The 21561-nt window shown below is 41.3% G+C and overlaps 1 non-coding gene across 1 annotated transcript; it reads left to right on the top strand.

Moving 5' to 3' along the window:
• Positions 1-19429: 19429 nt before the first annotated feature.
• LOC129548232 (U6 spliceosomal RNA) lies at positions 19430-19535 on the top strand. Its single transcript, XR_008684309.1, has one exon. It is a non-coding gene; the product is annotated as a U6 spliceosomal RNA (small nuclear RNA).
• Positions 19536-21561: the final 2026 nt, after the last annotated feature.

The raw sequence follows: 21561 nt of genomic DNA, 5'->3' as shown, positions 1-21561 counted from the left end.
ATGGTTGTTCAAAGTTAGTTGTGATTTTGGTGCTCTTGCAAGAGATGAGCATACATCCTTCTACTCTTCCATCTTGAACCAGAAGTTATAAGTAAAACTTTAAATCATGAGATACAATAATGCCATTCATCAAGACTCAGTGGGAAAATTTGAAAGAACTTTTGTAATTACTGAGTTACCTCCATTATATCCAGAAACATCAATAAATTCTTGGAAACATGTATTTTCTTGAATTCAGAAGTCTGCTGACATGAAATCAGCTGGATAAATGAGCTCTTTCTTAGTAGCTAGATTGTGGTTCAGAAACCCAAGGTCTATTGATCAAGAAATTAAGTTACTGATTTTGTTTTTTGTATTTGGGTGTGGGTGTTTTTTATTTAAATTAGTAGTTCATTATATATAATGTAACATAGATTCATCACAAACATTCAAATAATACAGGAGTAGGTAATGTAAAAGTTATAGTCCCTTATCTTTCTTCTCTCAAACCTACTTTCTACAGTTTACAGCTATTTACAGTTTGGTTTCTTCTTTCCGGACATCTGCCCATATATGAAAAGCTGCTGCTGCTGCTGCTAAGTCACTTCAGTCGTGTCCGACTCTGTGTGATCCCACAGACGGCAGCCCACCGGGCTCCCCCGTCCCTGGGATTCTCCAGGCAAGAACACTGGAGTGGGTTGCCATTTCCTTCTCCAATGTGTGAAAGTGAAAAGTGAAAGTGAAATCGCTCAGTCGTGTCCGACCCTTAGCGACCCCATGGACTGCAGCCTACCAGGCCCCTCCATCCATGGGATTTTCCAGGCAAGAGTACTGGAGTGGCCTGCCATTGCCACTGTTGTCAAAAATGGGATCATATTATATGTACCAATTAAGGTCGACACATAAACCAAATAGCACATCAAAGTAAAGCAAAGTGAGGAAAGTTTAGTATCCAAATTAGGTATAAAGTTGTTGCAGTGTGAATGAAGGAAAATTGCAGGCCCCCCGGACTTTAATAGCAGGTGCCGTCACCTCCCTAGAATGGAGGGAGTAGTTCCAGACCTGAAGACAGAGAAGGTGCACCCCACAGAAGCCCAAGTCATGGGCCCCAACCAGTTTGCAGACAGAGATCCAGGGAAACAAGTCTGCCCTCTACTTCTTCCTTCCAGTCTCTTCTGAGTTCTAACCAGAACCAGAGGACAGGGACATAGTTTGAAGTTTTCAGGACAGGTCTGTCCCCAGGGCCCAGGAAAGGATGAAGGGGGCAACACCAGAGGAAAAGCCCTGGCATATTTAATTTGCTGTCCTGCAACTCTGGCTTTTAATAAACATTGGACATTCAGGCAGGTCTGTTCTATGCATACACCTCCTTTTTTCATTGTCACATAGAACTTCATTCTGTGGAATTACTCTAGAGGAAACTCAGTGATGGGTTGGACCCCCGGTTTTTCACCAGTTCAAGAAACGCTGCAGTGTTGGTTCTTATACACCCGTGTCTGCATCCTGCTGTGAGGAGTCCATGGGATGCTTTTCTAGGCCAGAAACTGCTGATTCAAAGCGGTTGCTGCTTTTTGAAGGATCTGAAATTTTTCCTCGCTCCCATTTTTAGAGACCAGAACTCTCAGAAAGCTATGGTGCAGGAAATAGTGCAGTGAAAATGGTGGTGACATGTTGCATCCAATGGTTATAAAGTTCACAGGTGAAATATGGCATGTGGAACCAGAGGCAGGAAAGACGTCTCCCACACCCTGCCATTCAAGGCATCGCAAAGACTAGGTTTTCAGAGTTCTTCTCTATTTAGAGTGCTAGCAGCCATCTCAAAAAGAGAGTACAGGAAGTTCACATTTTGAGGCTTCACATAGGCAACAAGACCTTTACAACTGGGTGGAGATTCCAGGTAGGAAGTCCTTTCCCCAGTATATTAAAGGCGTTCATCCATTGTAGTGTTTTCCAGCTTTGCCAACAGGAAGTTAAGGTCGTTCTAATTCTTGAACTTTTATTTGTAACTTTCCCCTCCTAATCTCTAATTTTATAAACAATATTATCTCATACATCAGTGAGAACAAAGAGTAAATGTTCTCTAGATTTTTCTTTTGGAAATAATTTTCACAAATTCACCTTTCCTCTGCAAATCCAGGAAACATAGTCCCTTCTGTTATGTAAGAGACTCTGAGTCTTAACTTGCATTTCTGTGTCCTCAGATTGGATGAAGAGAGCTCTGAACAGGGGCCACGTTTCCCAACACCTGGGGCTGGGGGTTGTTTCTATGGTTTCCATCACCCTCTTCCTTGGTAATCAGTCAGTTCAGTTAAGTTGAGGGCAAGGGTTTGAGCACAGCTCCCAACAAATGTCGAACCATATGTAGGGCAGCGCTACTGGAATGAATGGTCCCTGGCTCTTGGAGAGTTGACTTATCTTGAAATAATTATAAAATTCATATGCAAGAAGCAGTATAAGAAGCAGATGTGAAATCCCCTTATCACACTATTCCCAGTGGGCTTCTTATCACCCCCACTGCTGCCGTTTCTTCTTCCAGGAGGCACTGGTTAGTTTCCTTTTTCTCACCCTCATTTGCTTCACATTCCTGAGAGTTGTCTCTGGCATACAAAGGGTGGTTCCGCTGGGCCAGCGGGGTAGTTCAGGGGAGGACCAAATGCCTGTGGATGGCTTGGAGTGCTGCTTGGTGACAGCGAGGATATTCAGTTGGGTATTATATTCATCAACACAGACCTTGAGTTTCTAACGTAAGGATATACAGGGGTGAGAGTGGTGGGAATAAAAGCTCTTCTCTTTATCTCTTGCTTTGACAGGCCTTAGGGATGACTGAACTTCCAACATTTCTCAATTCCTTTGGGGAATTTTTACAAAATTGTAGTCCATTGCTGAGCAATATCCTGCATTACCAGTACATTGCAAGACTTTGTTTATGTCTGTATGTGTGTTTTCACAGATATATCAATGACTAGATCAGTAGGAAGCTAAATCTGCTAACAATTACAAGTGAGGCATTCAGAGCTTTAGGATTAAGAGTTGCTTTGTACTGTTCACCCCACTGGGGCCGATAACTATGAACTAGAGAAAAAGAGGGAGTGCCATTATTTTGGATGCATATATGCCAAAGAAATAAACATCTTACATGGCCTTTCTGTTGGCCCATTATATCTGACAGTTCTTCTGGCACTGAGTTTTATTTCTAGAAAATGGAGGTACAAATGGAAGGCTTGTCATCTCAAACTGTCTACAGTGCTTTGTCATGATAGCATCTCCTTTGTAATCTTCAAAGGAGGAAGGTTTCTCAGGATATGGTTGAATGACCTCCATCAGAAGAAGTCCAAGTTCTTCTGCCACCAGCATCCATCCATGATTCTGAGCAAAAGCAGACCATGCAGGGCCCCCCAAACCAACTCCCTTGCCAGCTGCCTCTGTTCCTCTTGCCTCACAGCTCTGGGCAGGATGACCTGAAGACAGAAGATAGGACTATGATAGAAGGATGCGATTCCCAACATCCAGATAAAAGCATGTCTCCAAACAAATTATTTGCTAGAAGGTGTTTTATTTATTATAGAAATAGAATAAAAGGCAGGGTAACAAAAGGAAATTCTTGAAATGGCAGCATAGGTATAGACTGCCAGTTTTAACATTTTCTTCTTGTTCATTTTTGGTCTTCTAAATGTGCTGATACATTTTTTAGAATGCTATTAAGGTTAGCTCATTCTTTCCTTTTCTGCTTTATTCACCTAAATATTACATTTTAGGTCATTTTTCATGGAGCTATGTCATCTTCATAAGGATTAATTTAAATGTCAGCACAGTAATTCATCAAGAGCCAGTTCCATGAGCGATCTACCATTTGCCTTGTTTGAGGATATTACATTGTTTTATTTTCATGCATTATAAATAGTGCTGTAAATTATATACTCGTGTGTAAGTAACATTCTTACAGTATTTCAGATTTGTTTAGGTTCCCAGGAGCAAAATTCTTGGGTCAAAAGACTGAACATTTTTAAAACTATTGAAATTGATCGTCAAGTAGGTTTCAAACTGCTCTTGTTCTCACACATTGTGGGGTCATTTCAGCAAACACTAAGTGCTTCTTTTTTCATGAGTGAATTCTTAAAGAGACAAATCCTCCTTGTCCTTAGCCTAGCATTTGGTGCATTCCTTGTTTGGACAACTATATTGTTCATATTTTCATCTTTTTGAAATCACTTTGTTGAAAGAACAGTTTACTCTGGAAATGTGAGGTTCTTTCTAGTGTCATGGGCACTGCTAGTGTGTTTCTGACTTCATGAGCACAGCTTCTTTTACAAAGCATGAAGGGACTGGGACATCACACCCAGTGGAATGGTTCAACATCCATGAGCTGGGGGCAGGGAATTTGCCCCCTGTCCCATAGCCCTCCTTCATGAGGGGACTGACATCTGCCAGGGTTGTACACCAGCCCTGGTTTATGGCCTTGAGGAGTCCTTTAACCTTACTGAACTTCAACATCATTGTTGTTGCTGTTTAATCACTAAGTTGTGTCCGACACAACTTTTGCAATCCCATGGGCTGTCCATAGCCTAGAAAATAATCATACCCTAAAACATAAGTGAAGAGAAACTCAAAGGCCTCTTGATGAAAGTGAAAGAGGAGAGTGAAAATTTTGGCTTGAAGCTCAACATTCAGAAAACGAAGATCATGGCATCTGGTCCCATCACTTCATGGGAAATAGATGGGGAAACAGTGGAAACTGTGTCAGACTTTATTTTGGGGGGCTCCAAAATCACTGCAGATGCTGATTGCAGCCAGGAAATTAAAAGACGCTTACTCCTTGGAAGGAAAGTTATGACCAACCTAGATACCATATTAAAAAGCAGAGACATTACTTTGCCAACCAAGGTCCATCTAGTCAAGGCTATGGTTTTTCCCGTGGTCATGTATGGATGTGAGAGTTGTACTGTGAAGAAAGCCGATCGCCGAAGAGTTGATACTTTTGAACTGTGGTGCTGGAGAAGACTCTTGAGAGTCCCTTGGACTGCAAGGAGATTCAACCAGTCCATTCTAAAGGAGATCAATCCTGGGTGTTCATTGGAAGGACTGATGCTAAAGCTGAAACTCCAATACTTTGGCCACCTCATGCGATGAGTTGACTCACCGGAGAAGAGTCTGATGCTGGGCGGGATTGGGGGTGGGAGGAGACGGGGACGACAGAGAATGAGATATCTGGACGGCATCACCGACTCTGTGGACATGAGTTTGAGTGAGCTCCGGGAGTTGGTGATGGACAGGGAGGCCTGGCGTGCTGTGATTCATTGGTCGCAAAGAGTCGGACACGACTGAGCGACTAAACTGAAAACATAAAACAAGAAACTATAGTCAAATTGACGCATGCACAGTGAATTAGGGCTTCCCTGGTGGCTCAGTGGTAAAGAATCTGCCTGCCAGTGCAGGAGACATAGAAGACGTGTGTTTGATCCCTGGGTCAGGAAGTTCCCCTGGAGAAGGAAATGGCAATCCACTCCAGTATACTTGCCTGGGAAATTCCATGGGCAGAAGAGCCTGGCAGACTACTTGCAAAAGAGTTGAACACAACTGAGTGACTAAACAGCAGCAGTGAATTACATCCTTGCCTCTAGGTGGGTAAGGTACATTACTATTTAAAGGAATTCTATAGGAAGTCTTTCAAATACCCACCACCCTTCCTCCAGTTGTTTAATAAACTCTATGCTTCACCCTTGAAATCCAGATTTGTATATACAAGTCCTGTTTGGACAAGCAGATGCATGTCTTCATCATGCTACACTGTGCCATCTGCCTATGCGTCCTGCACACTCCAGTTGCACTGGGCTGCTCTCAGGGTCTAGAACTAGGCTTATTCTGATCTGAGGGCCAGTGCCCTTACTACCTCCTGCATCTCGTTCTTCCTCTCCCCACCACCCTACTTCTCATAATGCAGGACTCACGTCAAATGACTCTTCCTGTCCATAGCAAGCTCCTCTATCTGCTTTGGCTATGGCTACACTCCTTATCTAGAAACTCTCCACCTTCCCACTTCCCACTTCCAAGAATTATGTTATTGATAGAGTTATTTACTTGCTTATCATTGCTCTCCACAGCTAGAAGGGAATGTAGAGGAATTTCATTGGCTGCCCAACACCCAGAACCTAGAGCAGGGCTGGAGACCCAGAAGGCACTCAACAGACAGGTGTTGGTGAGAGCACGATTGTAGCTCATTTATTGAAAGATTTTTATGAGCATTTTTTTATTACTCACGAACAAGTGATTTGTGCACTGCCTATAATAAATGCCTAGCACTCATCAGGCTTTAGCTTTGGGGTAAAAGAGCTCCAGTTTTCTTCTTCAAGATGCCCCATCTCTACCCTGCAGATTACCAACGCCAGAGAGATCACTGACGTTTACAGTGACTTCATCTGAAGAACTAATGGGGTTTTGCCTGTTTTTCTTTCTTCACAATTATTTGAGGCTTTTAAATAGACACACCTTCCTGTAATTGTTGAGGGGAAAAACTATGGAATTCCTGGGGCTTTTTTCTTGGAGACTTATTTTGAGATTAATCAAAGCTCCACTAGCGTTTGATTTTTGCTGATGCCTTCTCATCTCCTTTGCTATTACAACAGCCTGCAAAAATAGCCCTGCACATAAATTATGCATTAAGTCTTCAACCTGGTCTTTTTCTCTTCCTGCCCCTCCTCCAAGGAGCAAAGATTGCTGTGCTCTTATGAAGTACCTTGGGTCTCTGCTATTGGACTCTTTTGCCTGGCACTAGATTATTTTCTGAAAGAAACTGATGTTTGATGAGACTGTGTCTTCAAAACAGTATACACACACACACACACACACACACACATGCTCGTGAAATATATTTTAAAAATTTAAAGTAGAAAGCCCTGCTCAAAATTAAGAAAAGACATTTTTCTAGTGCCGAAAAGTTAGAAAATCTTTCAGTTGTGAGTGAAACTAAAATCACATGGTCTGTCAGAGTAACCAAACCAGTTACAAACTGTAGAGGCTGCTTTCATTTAAAAAAATAATTATCCTAAAGGATGCATTTGGGCTATGATAGTCAAGAGCCCAATTGCTCTGTGAGCTCCCTCCAAAAATAAATCTGGGATCCTTGTTGTTTAACTACTTTATAAAGTATTCATGCTACTATATATGAAATAGATAGTAAACAACAATGATTTACTATATAACACAGGGAACTATAATCAATATCTTGTAATAACCTATAATGGAAAAGAACTGGAAAAAAAGAATACATAAACACACACTGAATCACTTTGCTGTATACCTGAAACTAACACATTATAAATCAGTTGTACTTCAATGAAAAAAAATTGGGAGTCATGCAGTGTGTTCTTGTCTATGAAAGGTCACATGATCAGCCCAAAGATAGGACCCAGGGGCTGGTGAGGGCCCTAGGACTGGGTAGAAACATAGCAAGCAGCAAGAAAGCAAAGTTTGTTGAGTAAATTCCAGGATATTGGGGATCCATAATCTCCAAAACCTCTGTGGTGTGAAAGTACAAAGTGACCTGATGCAAAAACTTGTCCAGAACCTGTGAAGTATAAAGGAGGCCTGAAGAGATATGACTCAGAAGGTAACTCTGTCATTCCAATAGGAATATCTTCACAAGAAAAAATCCACATAAAACCCACACAGTAGAGGACTCTTGTTAAAAATGAGCTTACAGACAGACATGAGAAAATACCTGAGCAACAGACATCACAGACACCCACGGGAGACATCTGACTTCAAGATCAGAAAATGTACAATTTGAAAGGGCACCCTTCAATTCAGTAGGACAGAGCCAGTAGGTAGGGGAGTGGAAGGTAAAAGAATTAGAAATAAAAAGGCAGAACAAGTATGTTCAGGTGTTGTGTTTGTCTACATGGAATGTAAGAACCAGTTAGTGAGTTTCTGAGTACAAGACGATTCAGAAGATAACAGCATTCTTGTCACTCAATAGTAGCCAAAGGTAAATTTTTTTTAAGTTCCCATTCACAATAAGAGCAAGAAGCTTAAGGTACTTGGGAATATATATAATAAAAGATAAATGTGACCTTATTGGAGAAATTGCCTAGTGTTATGCCTAGTGTTATGGTAGGAGATACGGAGAAGGCAATGGCAAGCCACTCCAGTACTCTTGCCTAGAAAATCCCATGGACAGAGGAGCCTGGTAGGCTGCAGTCCATGGGGTCACTACGTAGTCTGACATGACTGAGCGACTTCACTTTCACTTTTCACTTTCACACATTGGAGAAGGAAATGGCAACCCACTCCAGTGTTCTTGCCTGGAGAATCCCAGGGACGGGGGAGCCTGGTGGGCTTCCGTCTATGGGGTCACACAGAGTCGGACACGACTGAAGTGACTTAGCAGCAGCAGCATGGTAGGAGATAAAGGACAAATGAAAAGACACAAATGAAGAGAAAGGTAGGCTGTGCTCATGAATGAGATGACTCAATATGTTAAAGAGATGAATTCTCCCCAGATTCATCCATGTAATCAATATCACTATTCTAAGTCACAAGACAACATTATCTAGAAATGGCAATTCAAGGTTAAAAAGTGTAGCAAAAAGCAAAAATATCAAAGTTTAAAATAAAGATATAGTAATTAAAATATCACCAGTAATTACATCACCAGTGGAGGAATAGTTAGAAAAATCTGAAACAGTAAGTCTAAATGAATAACCCAGAAACAACATAATTCATTAGGGGAATTTGGTATATAACAGGTAAGTCATATATGGAATCCAAGGGGGTACAGAGAGGATTTTCATTTTATTTGTCATGATTTTATGCCTTATATTTTTAAATGTACAAAAATATAACAAAATGATTTTTGAATCCTGAAGAGTAGTTTATAGGTGTTTTTATTCTTAACTTTTCCTAATAAAATTCTATAAAGAAAAAGGTAATATTTTTACTCAAGTTCTCTCTTTATTAAAATAGGTAGGATCTATAGACCAACAAATCAAATGCATGAAATAAAGTCACAGTAGGTAGGAGAACAATATGTATTAAGAATCCATCACCTTCCTAGGACTATGCCAGGTATAATGAATACACTAGGGGATGCCTCCTAGACATCAGTGAGGCAGAGGGGTCCTGCCTCAGGTGACAGCAGAAAGGAGAGCAAAAAACTGTGAAGGGTGTGGTTCTGAATTCATTAACCATTCTCATCAGAGAATGAGATGGTTGGATGGCATCACCAACTCAATGGACATGAGTCTGAGCAAACTCCAAGAGATGGTGAAGAACAGGGAAGCCTGGCATGCTGTGCCCCATGGGGTCACAAAGAGTCAGACACAACTGAGTGACTGGACAACTGTTCTCTAGAGGTTTGGGCACAAATCTCTAGCACTTCTTTATATAATGCTCAAAAGAGCAGTTTGTAGCAGAAGAAACTTCATGCTTGGTTTTTATTTTATTTTAAGATGTTTTTTATTTACAAGTTTTTTAAAAGTCTAGCTAAACTTGATTGCAGAGCCTGAATCTGATTGTTTTATGATTATGGAAGAACGTACCTAGGAGCACAAATGTTCAGCTGGGAATCAAGCAGGAAAAGACATAACTTGTGGAAGCATACGTAATTGAGCACATTTTAAAATACACCGCAGAGATTTTCAAAGTCTATGAAAACCATTCAAATACATACTTAGAGTTTTCTTATTTTAGAAGCAAATGATCTTAATGGCATGGTGAAGGAATGATGAATATTATGGCTATAAAAATTATATTCTTTATATTTCTATATGTGTACATATATCCTCATATTAGAGTGTGTGTGGATGGGTGTATATTTGTGTGTGTGTTTAATTTAGCTGAACTCAGAAATGTGATTCAGAGACTTTTTACATGGGAGTTTCAGGATAAACAGCTATGGACTGATTTAGTAAACAGGAGAAGATCAGGCCGCTTTTCAAATTTTTTTTATCAGAATCAGACATTTATAATGAAATTCAGTGGCTCTGAACCCAAACATTGCACACTGCTGCCTTTTCTTAGCAAGGTTCTGTTGCATATTGGGTCCTGGAAAGAAGGTGCTGAGAACTCCGGAGCGGTCAGTGGGCTTTCGGGCAGCGCTAAGCCCAGCTGGCCCTGGCCTTACTCAGCCCCTCTACACGTGACTCTGCTAATTGCAGGTCCTCCCTGAAGCTCTCTCCTTGGTGTTGGGGTGTCAGTGGAAATGGTTCTGCTTAGCTGTCTAGACACTCCGTCTCCTCTGCCCCTTCCTCAACTTTTTCTTTCTCTCCCTTTCACATTCCATCTTTAACCAGTTTGGTGCTGACTCACAGTTCAGTACAGTTCAGTCACTCAGTCGTGTCCAACTCTTTGCGACTGCATAGACTGCAGCACACCAGGCCTCCCTGTCCATCACCAACTCCCAGACTTTACCCAAACTCCTGTCCATTGAGTTGGTGATGCCATCCAACCATCTCATCCTCTGTCGTCCCCTTCTCCTCCTACCCTCAATCTTTCCCAGCATCAGAGTCTTTTCAAAAGAGTCAGCTATTCGCATCAGGTGGCCAAATATTGGAGTTTCAGCTTCAACATCAGTCCTTCCAATGAACACTCAGGACTGATCTCCTTTAGGACTGACTGGTTGGCTCTCCTTGCAGTACAAGGGACTCTTAAGAGTCTTCTCCAACACCACAGTTCAAAAGCATCAATTCTTCGGCACTCAGTTTTCTTTATAGTCCAACTCTCACATCCATACATGACCACGGGAAAAACCATAGCCTTGACTAGACGGACCTTTGTTGGCAAAGTAATGTCTCTGCTTTTTAATATGCTATCTAGGTTGGTCATAACTTTCCTTCCAAGGAGTAAATGTCTTTTAATTTCCTGGCTGCAGTCAGCACCTGCAGTGATTTTGGAGCCCAGAAAATAGTCAGCCATTATTTCCACTGTTTCCCCATATATTTGCCGTGAAGTGATGGGACTAGATGCTATGATCTTAGTTTCTGAATGTTGAGCTTTAAGCCAAACTTTTCACTCTCCTCTTACACTTTCATCAAGAGGATCTCTAGTTCTTCTCCACTTTCTGCCATAAGGGTGGTGTCATCTGCATATCTGAGGTTGTTGATATTTCTCCCAGCAATCTTGATTGCAGTTTGTGCTTCATCCAGCCCAGCATTTCTCATGATGTACTCTACATATAAGTTAAATAAGCACGGTGACAACATACAGCCTTGACGTACTCCTTTTCCTTTTTGGAACCAGTCTGTTGTTCCGTGTCCAGTTCTAACTGTTGCTTCCTGACCTGCATACAGGTTTCTCAAGAGGAAGGTCAGGTGGTCTGGTATTCCCATCTCTTTCAGAATTTTCCACAGTTTATTGTGATCCACGCAGTCAAAGGCTTTGGCATAGTCAATGAAGCAGAAATAGATGTTTTTCTGGAACTCTCTTGCCTTTTCCATGATCCAGAGGATGTTGGCGATTTGATCTCTGGTTCCTCTGCCTGTTCTTAATCCAACTTGAACATCTGGAAGTTCATGGTTCACGTACTGCTGAAGCCTGGCTTGGAGAATTTTGAGCATTACTTTGCTAGAGTGTGAGATGAGTGCAATTGTGCAGTAGTTTGAGCATTCTTTGGCATTGCCTTTCTTTGGGATTGGAATGAAAACTGACCTTTTCCAGTCCTGTGGCCACTGCTGAGTTTTCCAAATTTGCTGGCATATTGAGTGCAGCACTTTCACGGCATCGTCTTTTAGGATTTGAAATAGCTCAACTGAAATTCCATCCCCTCCACTAGCTTTGTTCATAGTGATGCTTCCTAAGGCCCACTTGACTTCACACTCCAGGATGTCTGGCTCTAGGTGAGTGATCACACCATCGTGGTTATCTGGGTCATGAAGATCTTTTTTGTACGGTTCTTCTGTGTATTCTTGCCACCTCTTCTTAATATCTTCTGCTTCTGTTAGGTCCCTACCATTTCTGTCCTTTATCAAGCCCATCTTGCAGGAAATGTTCCCTTGGTATCTCTAATTTTCTTGAAGAGATCTCTAATCTTTCCCATTCTGTTGCTTTCCTCTATTTCTTTGCACTGATCACTGAGGAAGGCTTTCTTATCTCTCCTTGCTATTCTTTGGAACTCTGTATTCAAATGGGTATATCTTCCCTTTTCTCCTTTGCTTTTTGCTTCTCTTCTTTTCACAGCTGTTTGTAAGACCTCCTCAGATAGCCATTTTGCTTTTTTGCATTTCTTTTTCCTGAGGATGGTCTTGATCCCTGTCTTCTGTACAATGTCACTAACCTCCATCCATAGTTCTTCAGGCACTCTGTCTTTCAGATCTAGTCCCTTAAATATATTTCTCACTGCCACTGAATAATCATAAGGGATTTGATTGAGGTCATACCTGAATGGTCTAGTGGTTTTCCCTACTTTCTTCAATTTCAGTCTGAATTTGGCAATAAGGAGCTCATGATCTGAGCCAGTCATCTACTTTTAAGTGCAGATTTCTCTCCTGACCTCCTGACACACACATGTAATTGTCCAGAGCTGAGGATACCACTCTGAGAAGGTCGAAGTTGTCACATGTGGTCATCGGTCAGTGCAGAGGACCTGATGGGCCCTGTTTCTCCTAGCCCTCCACCTGCTTTCTGTCCAGCTCTTCTTACCAATGCTGGTTCTACAAACCAACAGTGGCCCAGAGCCCACACAGGATCCTGGGCTTCAGGCCCATGGAGATGATGCTTCCAAAGGCAGACTTCCATGACCTTCTTCACAGCCACAGGCAGTCAGAGGCAGGAGCAGCTCACCCTGCCAGGGAACTAACTGGAGGGTGTTCATATGGGCATTTGAGTACATATTTTTATTTATTATCCCTAAATTATTACACATGTGCACTGTTGATCTGTTTGGGAGAGAATTTCAGGAAAGGGAAGAAAGGGCTGCAGTGCTAGTAACATTTATAGGGAGTTGTTACCAGATTCAGTTGAGTGGGTCTCGGCCCATTTTCAAACAACTGTAATGTTATTAGAGGGAGAGCTGTCCTGACACAAATGTTGGGCCTATTAGATCCAAGAGTTGCTCTGTGGGAAGCCTATCTCACTGGTAATTCGTGCGGAGGAAATGCATTTACAAGTGGCAGCCTCGTTTATGAAGAGTTCTCTCTGTCTGACTGAGGACAGCGCTGCTCTGCTTTATTAAACATTTTGAGATGTGTGGCTAGTGTTTTTAAGGAATTTGTGCAAATCCTTTGTCTTTCACTCATCTGACTTCTCCCAGAGCTCCAAGTGCCCAGGCCTGCCCTTGAACTCCTGGGATGGGGGCTATGGGGCTTCCCCAGGACAGGCTCCACGCTGGCACCGATGGTGACCAGAAGCTACTTCTACTCCCAGGGACAACACAGTCATGGTCCAGCGTGGAGGCTTTCATCTTTAGAGTAGATTTCAAACATCTTACTTGGAACATCAATAAAACTGATTCAAGTCTGTAAAATATAACAACAAGAAAAAAATAGAGTGGTTCTGATTGAATCAAGGGAGTGAGACCTGGAACCACCCTCTTGGCAACCAAATTTGAAGGCAACTGGTCTGATGAGTGAGGGTGAAGATCTTGTCTGAATTTTGGAGCAAAATTTGAAGAGTCCTTAGCATGATGACCCAAATTGTACTGTCGGCAGAAGTAATCAAGCCAGTCTCATCTCCTACCTTCTTCCCTCCAGATCTTGTCTTTTCTGTTTAAGTACACACCTCCAGAGAAGGGGGTGGGCTGCTATCCAGATGAAAGCTCTCCATTCTATTGACTTTTAAAGTGTGAAAGTTTATTTTCACTTTATTTTCCAGTCTCTTTCCAGCCATCCAGGGATGACAAGGAGTCTGGGCCTGAAGACATCCTAGAATCTGTGACAATAAGGAGTTCAGGAGAAACCAGGGTTAGAGCCTTCTCTGATATCTTCACATCACCAAATATTTATTGATCTTCTGTGTCTGGTACTGCATGATCATGCTGGTGATACAAAGACGGCTAACAAGACGCTTGAAAGACTGAGGGAGACAAAATAAAATTTACTCCACACTCTGAAAAAGCTGCAAAAACAGCTTTTTTTTTTTTCCCCCATAGTGAAGAACCCTGGGCATGCTCCTTGGAGACAGGGGCACAGGGATGCCTTCCCAGATAATGACAATGATGCTGGGTAGCTGGTCAATCACTACCCTTGAGAGTTTATGTGAAAGGGAGAGAGAAAGCAAGGTTGCATTCAAGACTTCCTCAAGGAGCTTGCAACTTAATGAGGTTTATACTACATACACATCAATGACTCAGGGCAATTCCTAGGCAGCAGGGACAGAGTAAATTAGACACTGGAATGAAGGGAGGTGAATGTGTCTCCACAGAGTGAAATTTTGAGTCCAGAGGACTTTTCTTTGTCAACTCTGGGTTGTACTTAAAGCAATAGATTATTTGGCAAATGTAGGAGCACCTGTATGTGGCGTCTTCCTCTGTCTCCAGCTGAACGTCACAAGCTCTCCAACTGAAGGCTTTGCCTTCTCTGAAGGACTGTCATCTCATCTAGGGTGACCAGCCATCCAAGTTTGCCAGAGACTTTTGTGCTTTAAAAACTAAATATCCCACATTCTGGGTACTTGGTCCTCTAACTTATCTGTAATGGTTTGAGCTGGGTAAGGGCAATCTAACTTCCTGCTCTCCTTTTTCCACCCGCCACTCTCTTCCCTCACTCTCCAGAATACCAAGCACAAGCTCTCCAGTCCTAAGCAATAGGAAGAACCAATGAGACCTACAACATCTGCTTTCTGTCCTGTGAAGATCCCTGTGACAGAGAAACGCAAATGCTGCTTGCCCACTGATAACCAACAAAGGACAGAAACTCCAGAAGGAAGAAAGTAATCTAATTAACCTGCCGTACGTGCAGCCCGTTCAGCTTGATGTCCGGCACACAGTAACCAGTAACAATTCTTATCACTCCTGTGTGCCAGGTGCGGTCAGTGGCCTCACACTCTAGTAAGAGAGACAGAAAAGACATGGGTGGATTTTAAGGTAGATTTGACTTGAACTATTGAAAAATGAACCTGGCCAGATATATGTGAGGTACACAAAATTTCTTTGGCATGAAGAAAAATTATTAGAAGGTAAATAAAGGTCTGCAGGGAGTGATGGGAGACCACTTGTGACCATCTGTGGAGCAATGTGCCACTCAATCTGTAGATGTTCAGATTTTCTGGTTTGTTCCATCGTTTCTGCCAGGCTTCTAAATCTCCTTTGTGACTAAAATGAAATCCTGCTGCCTGTCTGGAAATGAAGCAGGAGGTTATTTCTCTGGATGCTCATTTCATTGATCTCAGAATGTGTTTTTGAGTCTGGGGACCTCTCATCATCTATAGCTAACGGGGACAAGGTTTTAAAAGTGGTTTGTTCTCTGGCACTTTTCTAATTAGGTCAATAAACAAGTATACTAAAGAAATGCTATCTTTGCAAACGTTTGCTAGCTGTGCATCTGAAGATTGCCCTGGAGACCCTCGCTTTAATCAGATTCAGCAGGGGGTCTACACAGTTTCATCCTCTGTAGAATTTTTCAGTGTTTCACTTCAGACACAAATTTAGGAAACTGTACCTAATATGTGATGTCACAATGACACATATCAAAATATAAATTTACTTTTCACCATTTGCACTAGATCTTCACCAAAGCTCTGCCTGGTCCTCCACTTTTCAAATATTTACTCCTCAGATTTGGGGAATTCAGCCTTGTTTGTCACAACATTGTTGATAAGAGTAAAAATCAGCATAACTTGGTTGTGGAACCATAGACACAGTGTCTGTCTATGGAACACGGTGCAACTCTTTAATCTTTATCCCTGTGCTAGAATACTGAAAAACCAGTTGGTAGGGGGATATGTAATTTACAAATTTATTTTTTAATACATATGTGCTGTGTTGTGCTAAGTCGCTTTAGTCATGTCCAACTCTTTGCAACCGTTTGCACCATAGCATACCAGGCTGTTCTGTCCATGGGATTCTCCAGGCAGGAATACTAGAGTGGGTTGCCATGCCCTCCTCCAGGGGATCTTCCCAACCAGGGTATTGAACCCGAGTCTATTATGGCTCCATCATTGGCAGGTGATTAGAAATAAGGAGGGACTATTAACAGTGTTCACATAATTTACAGCTGAATTATGGGAATATTTTTTTTCCATATCTGAATACTCTATTTTCTAAATACCAGTGGATCACTGGTATATGTGTAACTAGCATGCTGCTGCTGCTGCTAAGTCACTTCAGTCGTGCCCGACTCTGTGTGACCCCATAGAGGGAAGCGCACCAGGCTCTGCCGTCCCTGGGATTCTCCAGGCAAGTACACCGGAGTGGGTTTCCATTTCCTTCTCCAATGTGTGAAAGTGAAAAGTGAAAGTGAAGTCGCTCAGTTGTGTCCGACCCTTAGCGACCCCACGGACTGCAGCCTACCAGGCTGCTCCATCCATGGGATTTTCTAGGCAAGAGTACTGGAGTGGCTTGCCATTGCCTTCTCCGGCGTAACTAGCATAGTTAAAGCTAAATAAAATAATATAAGCTTGAAGATGGAAATCATTTTCTTTTATAGCAGAGAATTGCTACTAATCCTAGTGCCCAGAGGACCCGGGAAGCGACTCAGCATGGCAGGAAGTCTAGAACCCTGGAGACCCAATTCTGCTCCTTCATTTCATGATGAGGGAACCAAAACCCTTTGGGCCTAATGTCTTGCTTGAATCCCTGTAGTTCATTAGTACCGTAACCAGATTTTCTGACTTCCGTTTGAAGTCAGGAAATAGCTTTCACACAACTCACATATCTTTTTTTATGATTTTTTTAAAAATTTAATATTGGAGAATAATTGCTTTACAGTATTATGCTGGTTTCTGCCATCCCTCAACATGAATCAGCCACAGGTACACATATATCCCCTTCCGCTTGAACCTCCCTCCCATCTCCCACCCATCCCACCCCTCTAGGTTGACACAGAGCACTGGCTTGAGCTCCCTGTGTCACACAGCAAACTCCCGCTGGCTGCTTTACATATGGTAACATATGTTTCCATGCTGGTCTCTCAATTTATCCCCCTCTCTCCTTCCCCCGCTGTGTCCATAAATCTGTTCTCTATGTCTGTGCCTCTATTCTTGCCCTGCAAACAGGTTCATCAGCACCATCTTTCTAGATTCCATACATACATGCATTAATATGTAATATTTGTCTTTCTCATTCTGACTTACTTCACTCTGTTCGATAGGCTCTAGGTTCATACACCTCATTAGGACTGGCTCAAATGCATTCTTTTTTGCAGCTGAGTAATATTCCATTGTATATATGTACCAAAATTTCTGTATCCATTCATCTGTTGATGGACATCTAGGTTGCTTCCGTGTCCTAGCTATTGTAAAAAGTGCTGCAATGAACATTCTGGGGGTACATTCAATGGTTTTCTCAGGATATATCCCCAGTAGTAGTAGGATTATTGGGTCATATGGTATTTCTATGCCTATTTTTTTCAGGAATCTCCATACTGTTTTCCATAGTGGCTGATTCAATTTACATTCCCAATAGTGCAAGAGGATTCCCTTTTCTCTACATCCTCTCCAGCATTTATTGTTTGTAGATTTTTTGATGATAACCATGTGTGAGGTGATACCTCATTGTAGTTTTTATTTGCATTTCTCTAATAATGAGTGATGTTGAGCATCTTTTCATGTGTTTATTAGCCATATATGTATGTCTTTGGATCAATGTCTGTTTAGATCTTCCACCCATTTTTTGATTTGGTTGTCTGTTTTTCTGGTATTGAGCTGCATGAGCTGCTTGTATATTTTGGAGATTAATCCTTTGTCAGTTGTTTCACTTGCAATTATTCTCTCCCATTCTGAGGGTTGTCTTTTAATATTGTTTATTGTTTCTTTTGCTGTGCAAAATCTTTTAAGTTTAATTAAGTCTCATTTGTTTACTTTTGCTTTTACTTCCATTACTCTAAGAGATGGGTCAAAGAGGATCTTGCTATGATGTATGTCAAAGAAACTGCCTATGTTCTCCTCTAAGAGCTTTAATAGCTTCTGGCCTTACATTTAAGTTTTCAATCCATTTTGAGTTTATTTTTGTGTATAGCATTAGAAAGTGTTCTAGTTTCATTCTTTTACATGTAACCGTCCAGTTTTCCTGGCACCATTTATTGAAGAGTTTGTCTTTTCTCCATTGTATATTCATGCCTCCTTTGTCAAAAATAAGGTGCACAGGTTTACTCTGGGCTTTCTGTCTTGTTCCATTGGTCTATGTTTCTGTTTTTGTGCCAGTACCATACTGTCTTAATGACTGTAGCTTTGTAGTATAGTCTGAAGTCAAGAAGGTTTATTCTTCCAGCTCCACTCTTCTTTCTCAAGATTGCTTTGGCTATTTGGGTTTTTTATGTTTCCTTACAAATTGTGAAATTGTTTGTTCTAGTTCTGTGATAAGTGTCATTGGTAGTTTGATAGAGATTGCATTGAATTAGTAGATTACTTTGGGTAGTATAGTCATTTTCACAATGTTATATCTCTACATCTGTTTGTGTCAGCTTCGATTTCTTTCATCAGTGTCTTATAGTTTTCTGCATACAGGTCTTTTATCTCCTTAGGTATTTTATTCTTTTTGTTGCAATGGTGAATGAGATTGCATCACAGTCTTAATGAGAACTGCTCACTTAAGCCCATCAACTTTGTGTCTCGCACACAGCTAGAACACTTGAGAGAATACACAATAGCTTTTAAAGGCAGTCAGTACTCATGAACAAAAAGGTGGGAAATCTTTGGAAATTTCTGATAGTAGCCAGGCTTGACTTGTGAGGCTGACATGTCTGGGTTTGGGCTGGGACAACTGAGTGACTGAGTCCCCTCTCTACCCAGCCTCATCCTCCAGCAGTGTGGTCCAGGCTTGTTCGTGTGACTCCATCAACAGTGAGTGGACAGCCACCAAAAAAAGATGAACCTTGTCAACACAGATGCGCCTTGAGGTCACCTTGCTAAGAGAAATGAGTCAGAAAAAGACAAAGACCATATGACTCCATGCATGTGTGGAATATAGAAAAAGAAGAAAATTAATGAACAATCAAGACCAAAACAGACATATAGATACAGAGAACAGAGTACTGGTTACCAGATGAGGAGGGGAGTGAGGTAGGGCAAAATAAGTAAAGGGTATCAACTGCATGGTCATGTATGGAAACTAAATTTTGGGTGATGAGCAAACTAAGATATACGGAGGCAGAAATATAATATTGTACACATGAAACTTATGTACCTCAGTAACATAAATCTTTTAAAAATCAGTGAATTTCTCCTCAATGAAAGGGAATGCTGGACAGTTCCAGAAATTTAAAAGAGCCTGCACCAAATTATGGCTGGGAAGTGTGTGTGTGAAATTGTCATCAGAGCATTGGTTATAATTTAGAAGATTCTCAGAAGTTTAAAAGAATGAGGACGAGTGCTTGCTTCGGCAGCACATATACTAAAGTTGGAACCATACGGGAAAATTGGCATGACTCCTGCGCAAGGATGACATGCAAATTTGGAAAGTGTTCCATATTTTTATATAAAAATAGAGTCGCGGATCTACTGTATTGCACAGGGACTTCTACTCAACACTTTAATAAGCTGTATGGGAAAAGAGTAAAAAAAGAACAGGTATATGTCTATGTATAATTGAATCAAGTGGCAGGACACCTGACACAAACACCACATTGTAAATCAACTGTACTCCAGTATAAGATTTTATAAAAGAGTGAGGACGAGATCTCCAAGACCCTTTCCAGCTCTGTAATCCTATTAAAAAGTAAAAACAAATGTTAGCAAAACAAAACACAAAAAAATAAGAAAAAAAACAGTAAGTGGAAATGTAAGACCTCTTGAAGACCAGGCATGAAACTGGTACACCGCCATTTTCATCACATTGCTAATCAAAGTCAATGGAAAAGCCAACCCAGATTCAAGGGATAAGGAAACAGATTTTTCTGCTTTTATAATATTTACCTTTTTTTATTTTGGAGGATGTTCCAGGTATTAGTTGTGGTATGTGGAATCCAGTTCCCTGACCAAGGATTGAACCAGGGCCCCCTGCATTGGGAACACAGAGTCTTAGCCACTGGACAGCCAGGGAAGTCTCAGATTCCACTTCTTGATGGGAGAGACTGCAAAGAATTGTGGTCATGTTTGCTATCTATTACAGTTACCTGAGGAAAGTGATCTGTTCCAACAAGAATAACCTACTATGTCCCTGTATTATTCAAAGTACCCAGACTCTAAAAATGAGCCCACATCTGAAGATACATCAATTAAACAGCATAAAATAGTTAAGTCCCAGACTTGGGATTTGTACTTGTCAGAACAAGGGCAAAACTGAGACCTTTAGCCATGATTTTCTTTACAGCTCAGTTCAAAGAGCAGCTCTTCCAAACTGTTATTCGTATGCCCAAACCAAATATTACCAGTTGCTTTCCTTTGAGCCTTCCTAGCAATATACGGGTCATCTGCAATTGTCCTTATCTTACCTGACTGTGTAGTAAAATCATTTTTCTGGTTTGAAACCCCAGTCTAAATTTAGGCTACTTGAGGACAGGCACTGCAACTTGACCATCACTACATCTCCTAAGCATCAGGCACAGCAAGTACACTGGAATACACTTGTACTTTAAGACATTTGCATGGATATTTATAACTAAATTTGGGTCTGCAGTTGTTTTTTTTTTTCTATTGTGCTATCTTTGGCAGAGTTTTTTAAAAATGTGTATCCACCTGATAAAAATAATTTGGAAACTTTCCTTTTTGCACTTTAAATAATTCAAATATCATAAATTATGGGGCACATTCCTGTAGGCATCTTGGAGTGAGAGTGTATGGCTTGCTGCTTCACCAGTCACCTTAGTTACATCTTAGCCATTTTCTCATTGTGCATCATCTGCGCTGTACCAAATCCTTTCCACCACCCCCATGTATCTACACATTACCAGAACACAGAAATTGTCCTTTTAGGGCAACAAAAGTCTCACGAACATCATGTTGCTGTGAATAGCAGGAGTCTGAAAGCTTCCATGTTCACCTTCAAGTTGGAATACAAATTAGAGAAAGAAAAAGAATGTCACAGGTGTTGGAGAGCATGCTATGCTCCACTGCTGAGTGAAAAACGCATTTGCTGAAAGCAAGCTGCCACCACTTATGAAAAGCTATCAGGGCTCAGAGTCCAATTAGAGAGGAAAAAAAATCAATAGTGATTCACTTCCTTGTTAGAGGAATTGATTTTCCTGATAAAGTTCACAATATTCTTAGAGTTGGTCTTAATAATTTTCTGGGAAAATGGCACAGCTCCAGCTCTCCCAAGTTGTGTAGTTAAATTGAGATCAGTGGTTTAGCAGTGCAGGGAGTTACAAATCAATCTCATCAAAGAGGAAAATGCATCCCTCAGACAGAAAGTGAGCAAAAATACCAGCCAGACATCCTTCTCTCGCCAAATATTCAGATGTTTATTTTATCTCTTTTTAAAAAAATTAGGTGAGGACCAAGATCTTCCAGTTTTCATTCGGACCTGAATGTCAAAATGGATATATGGTTTCATTTTTCTTG

This window comes from Moschus berezovskii, chromosome 24 (assembly GCF_049115385.1).
Source record: "Moschus berezovskii isolate FMDL1 chromosome 24, NW_MosBer_1.0, whole genome shotgun sequence".
NCBI classification, from domain to species: Eukaryota; Metazoa; Chordata; class Mammalia; order Artiodactyla; family Moschidae; genus Moschus; species Moschus berezovskii.
Note: the sequence above shows the minus strand (reverse complement) of the source record. Positions and strands in the feature narration are given on the sequence as shown.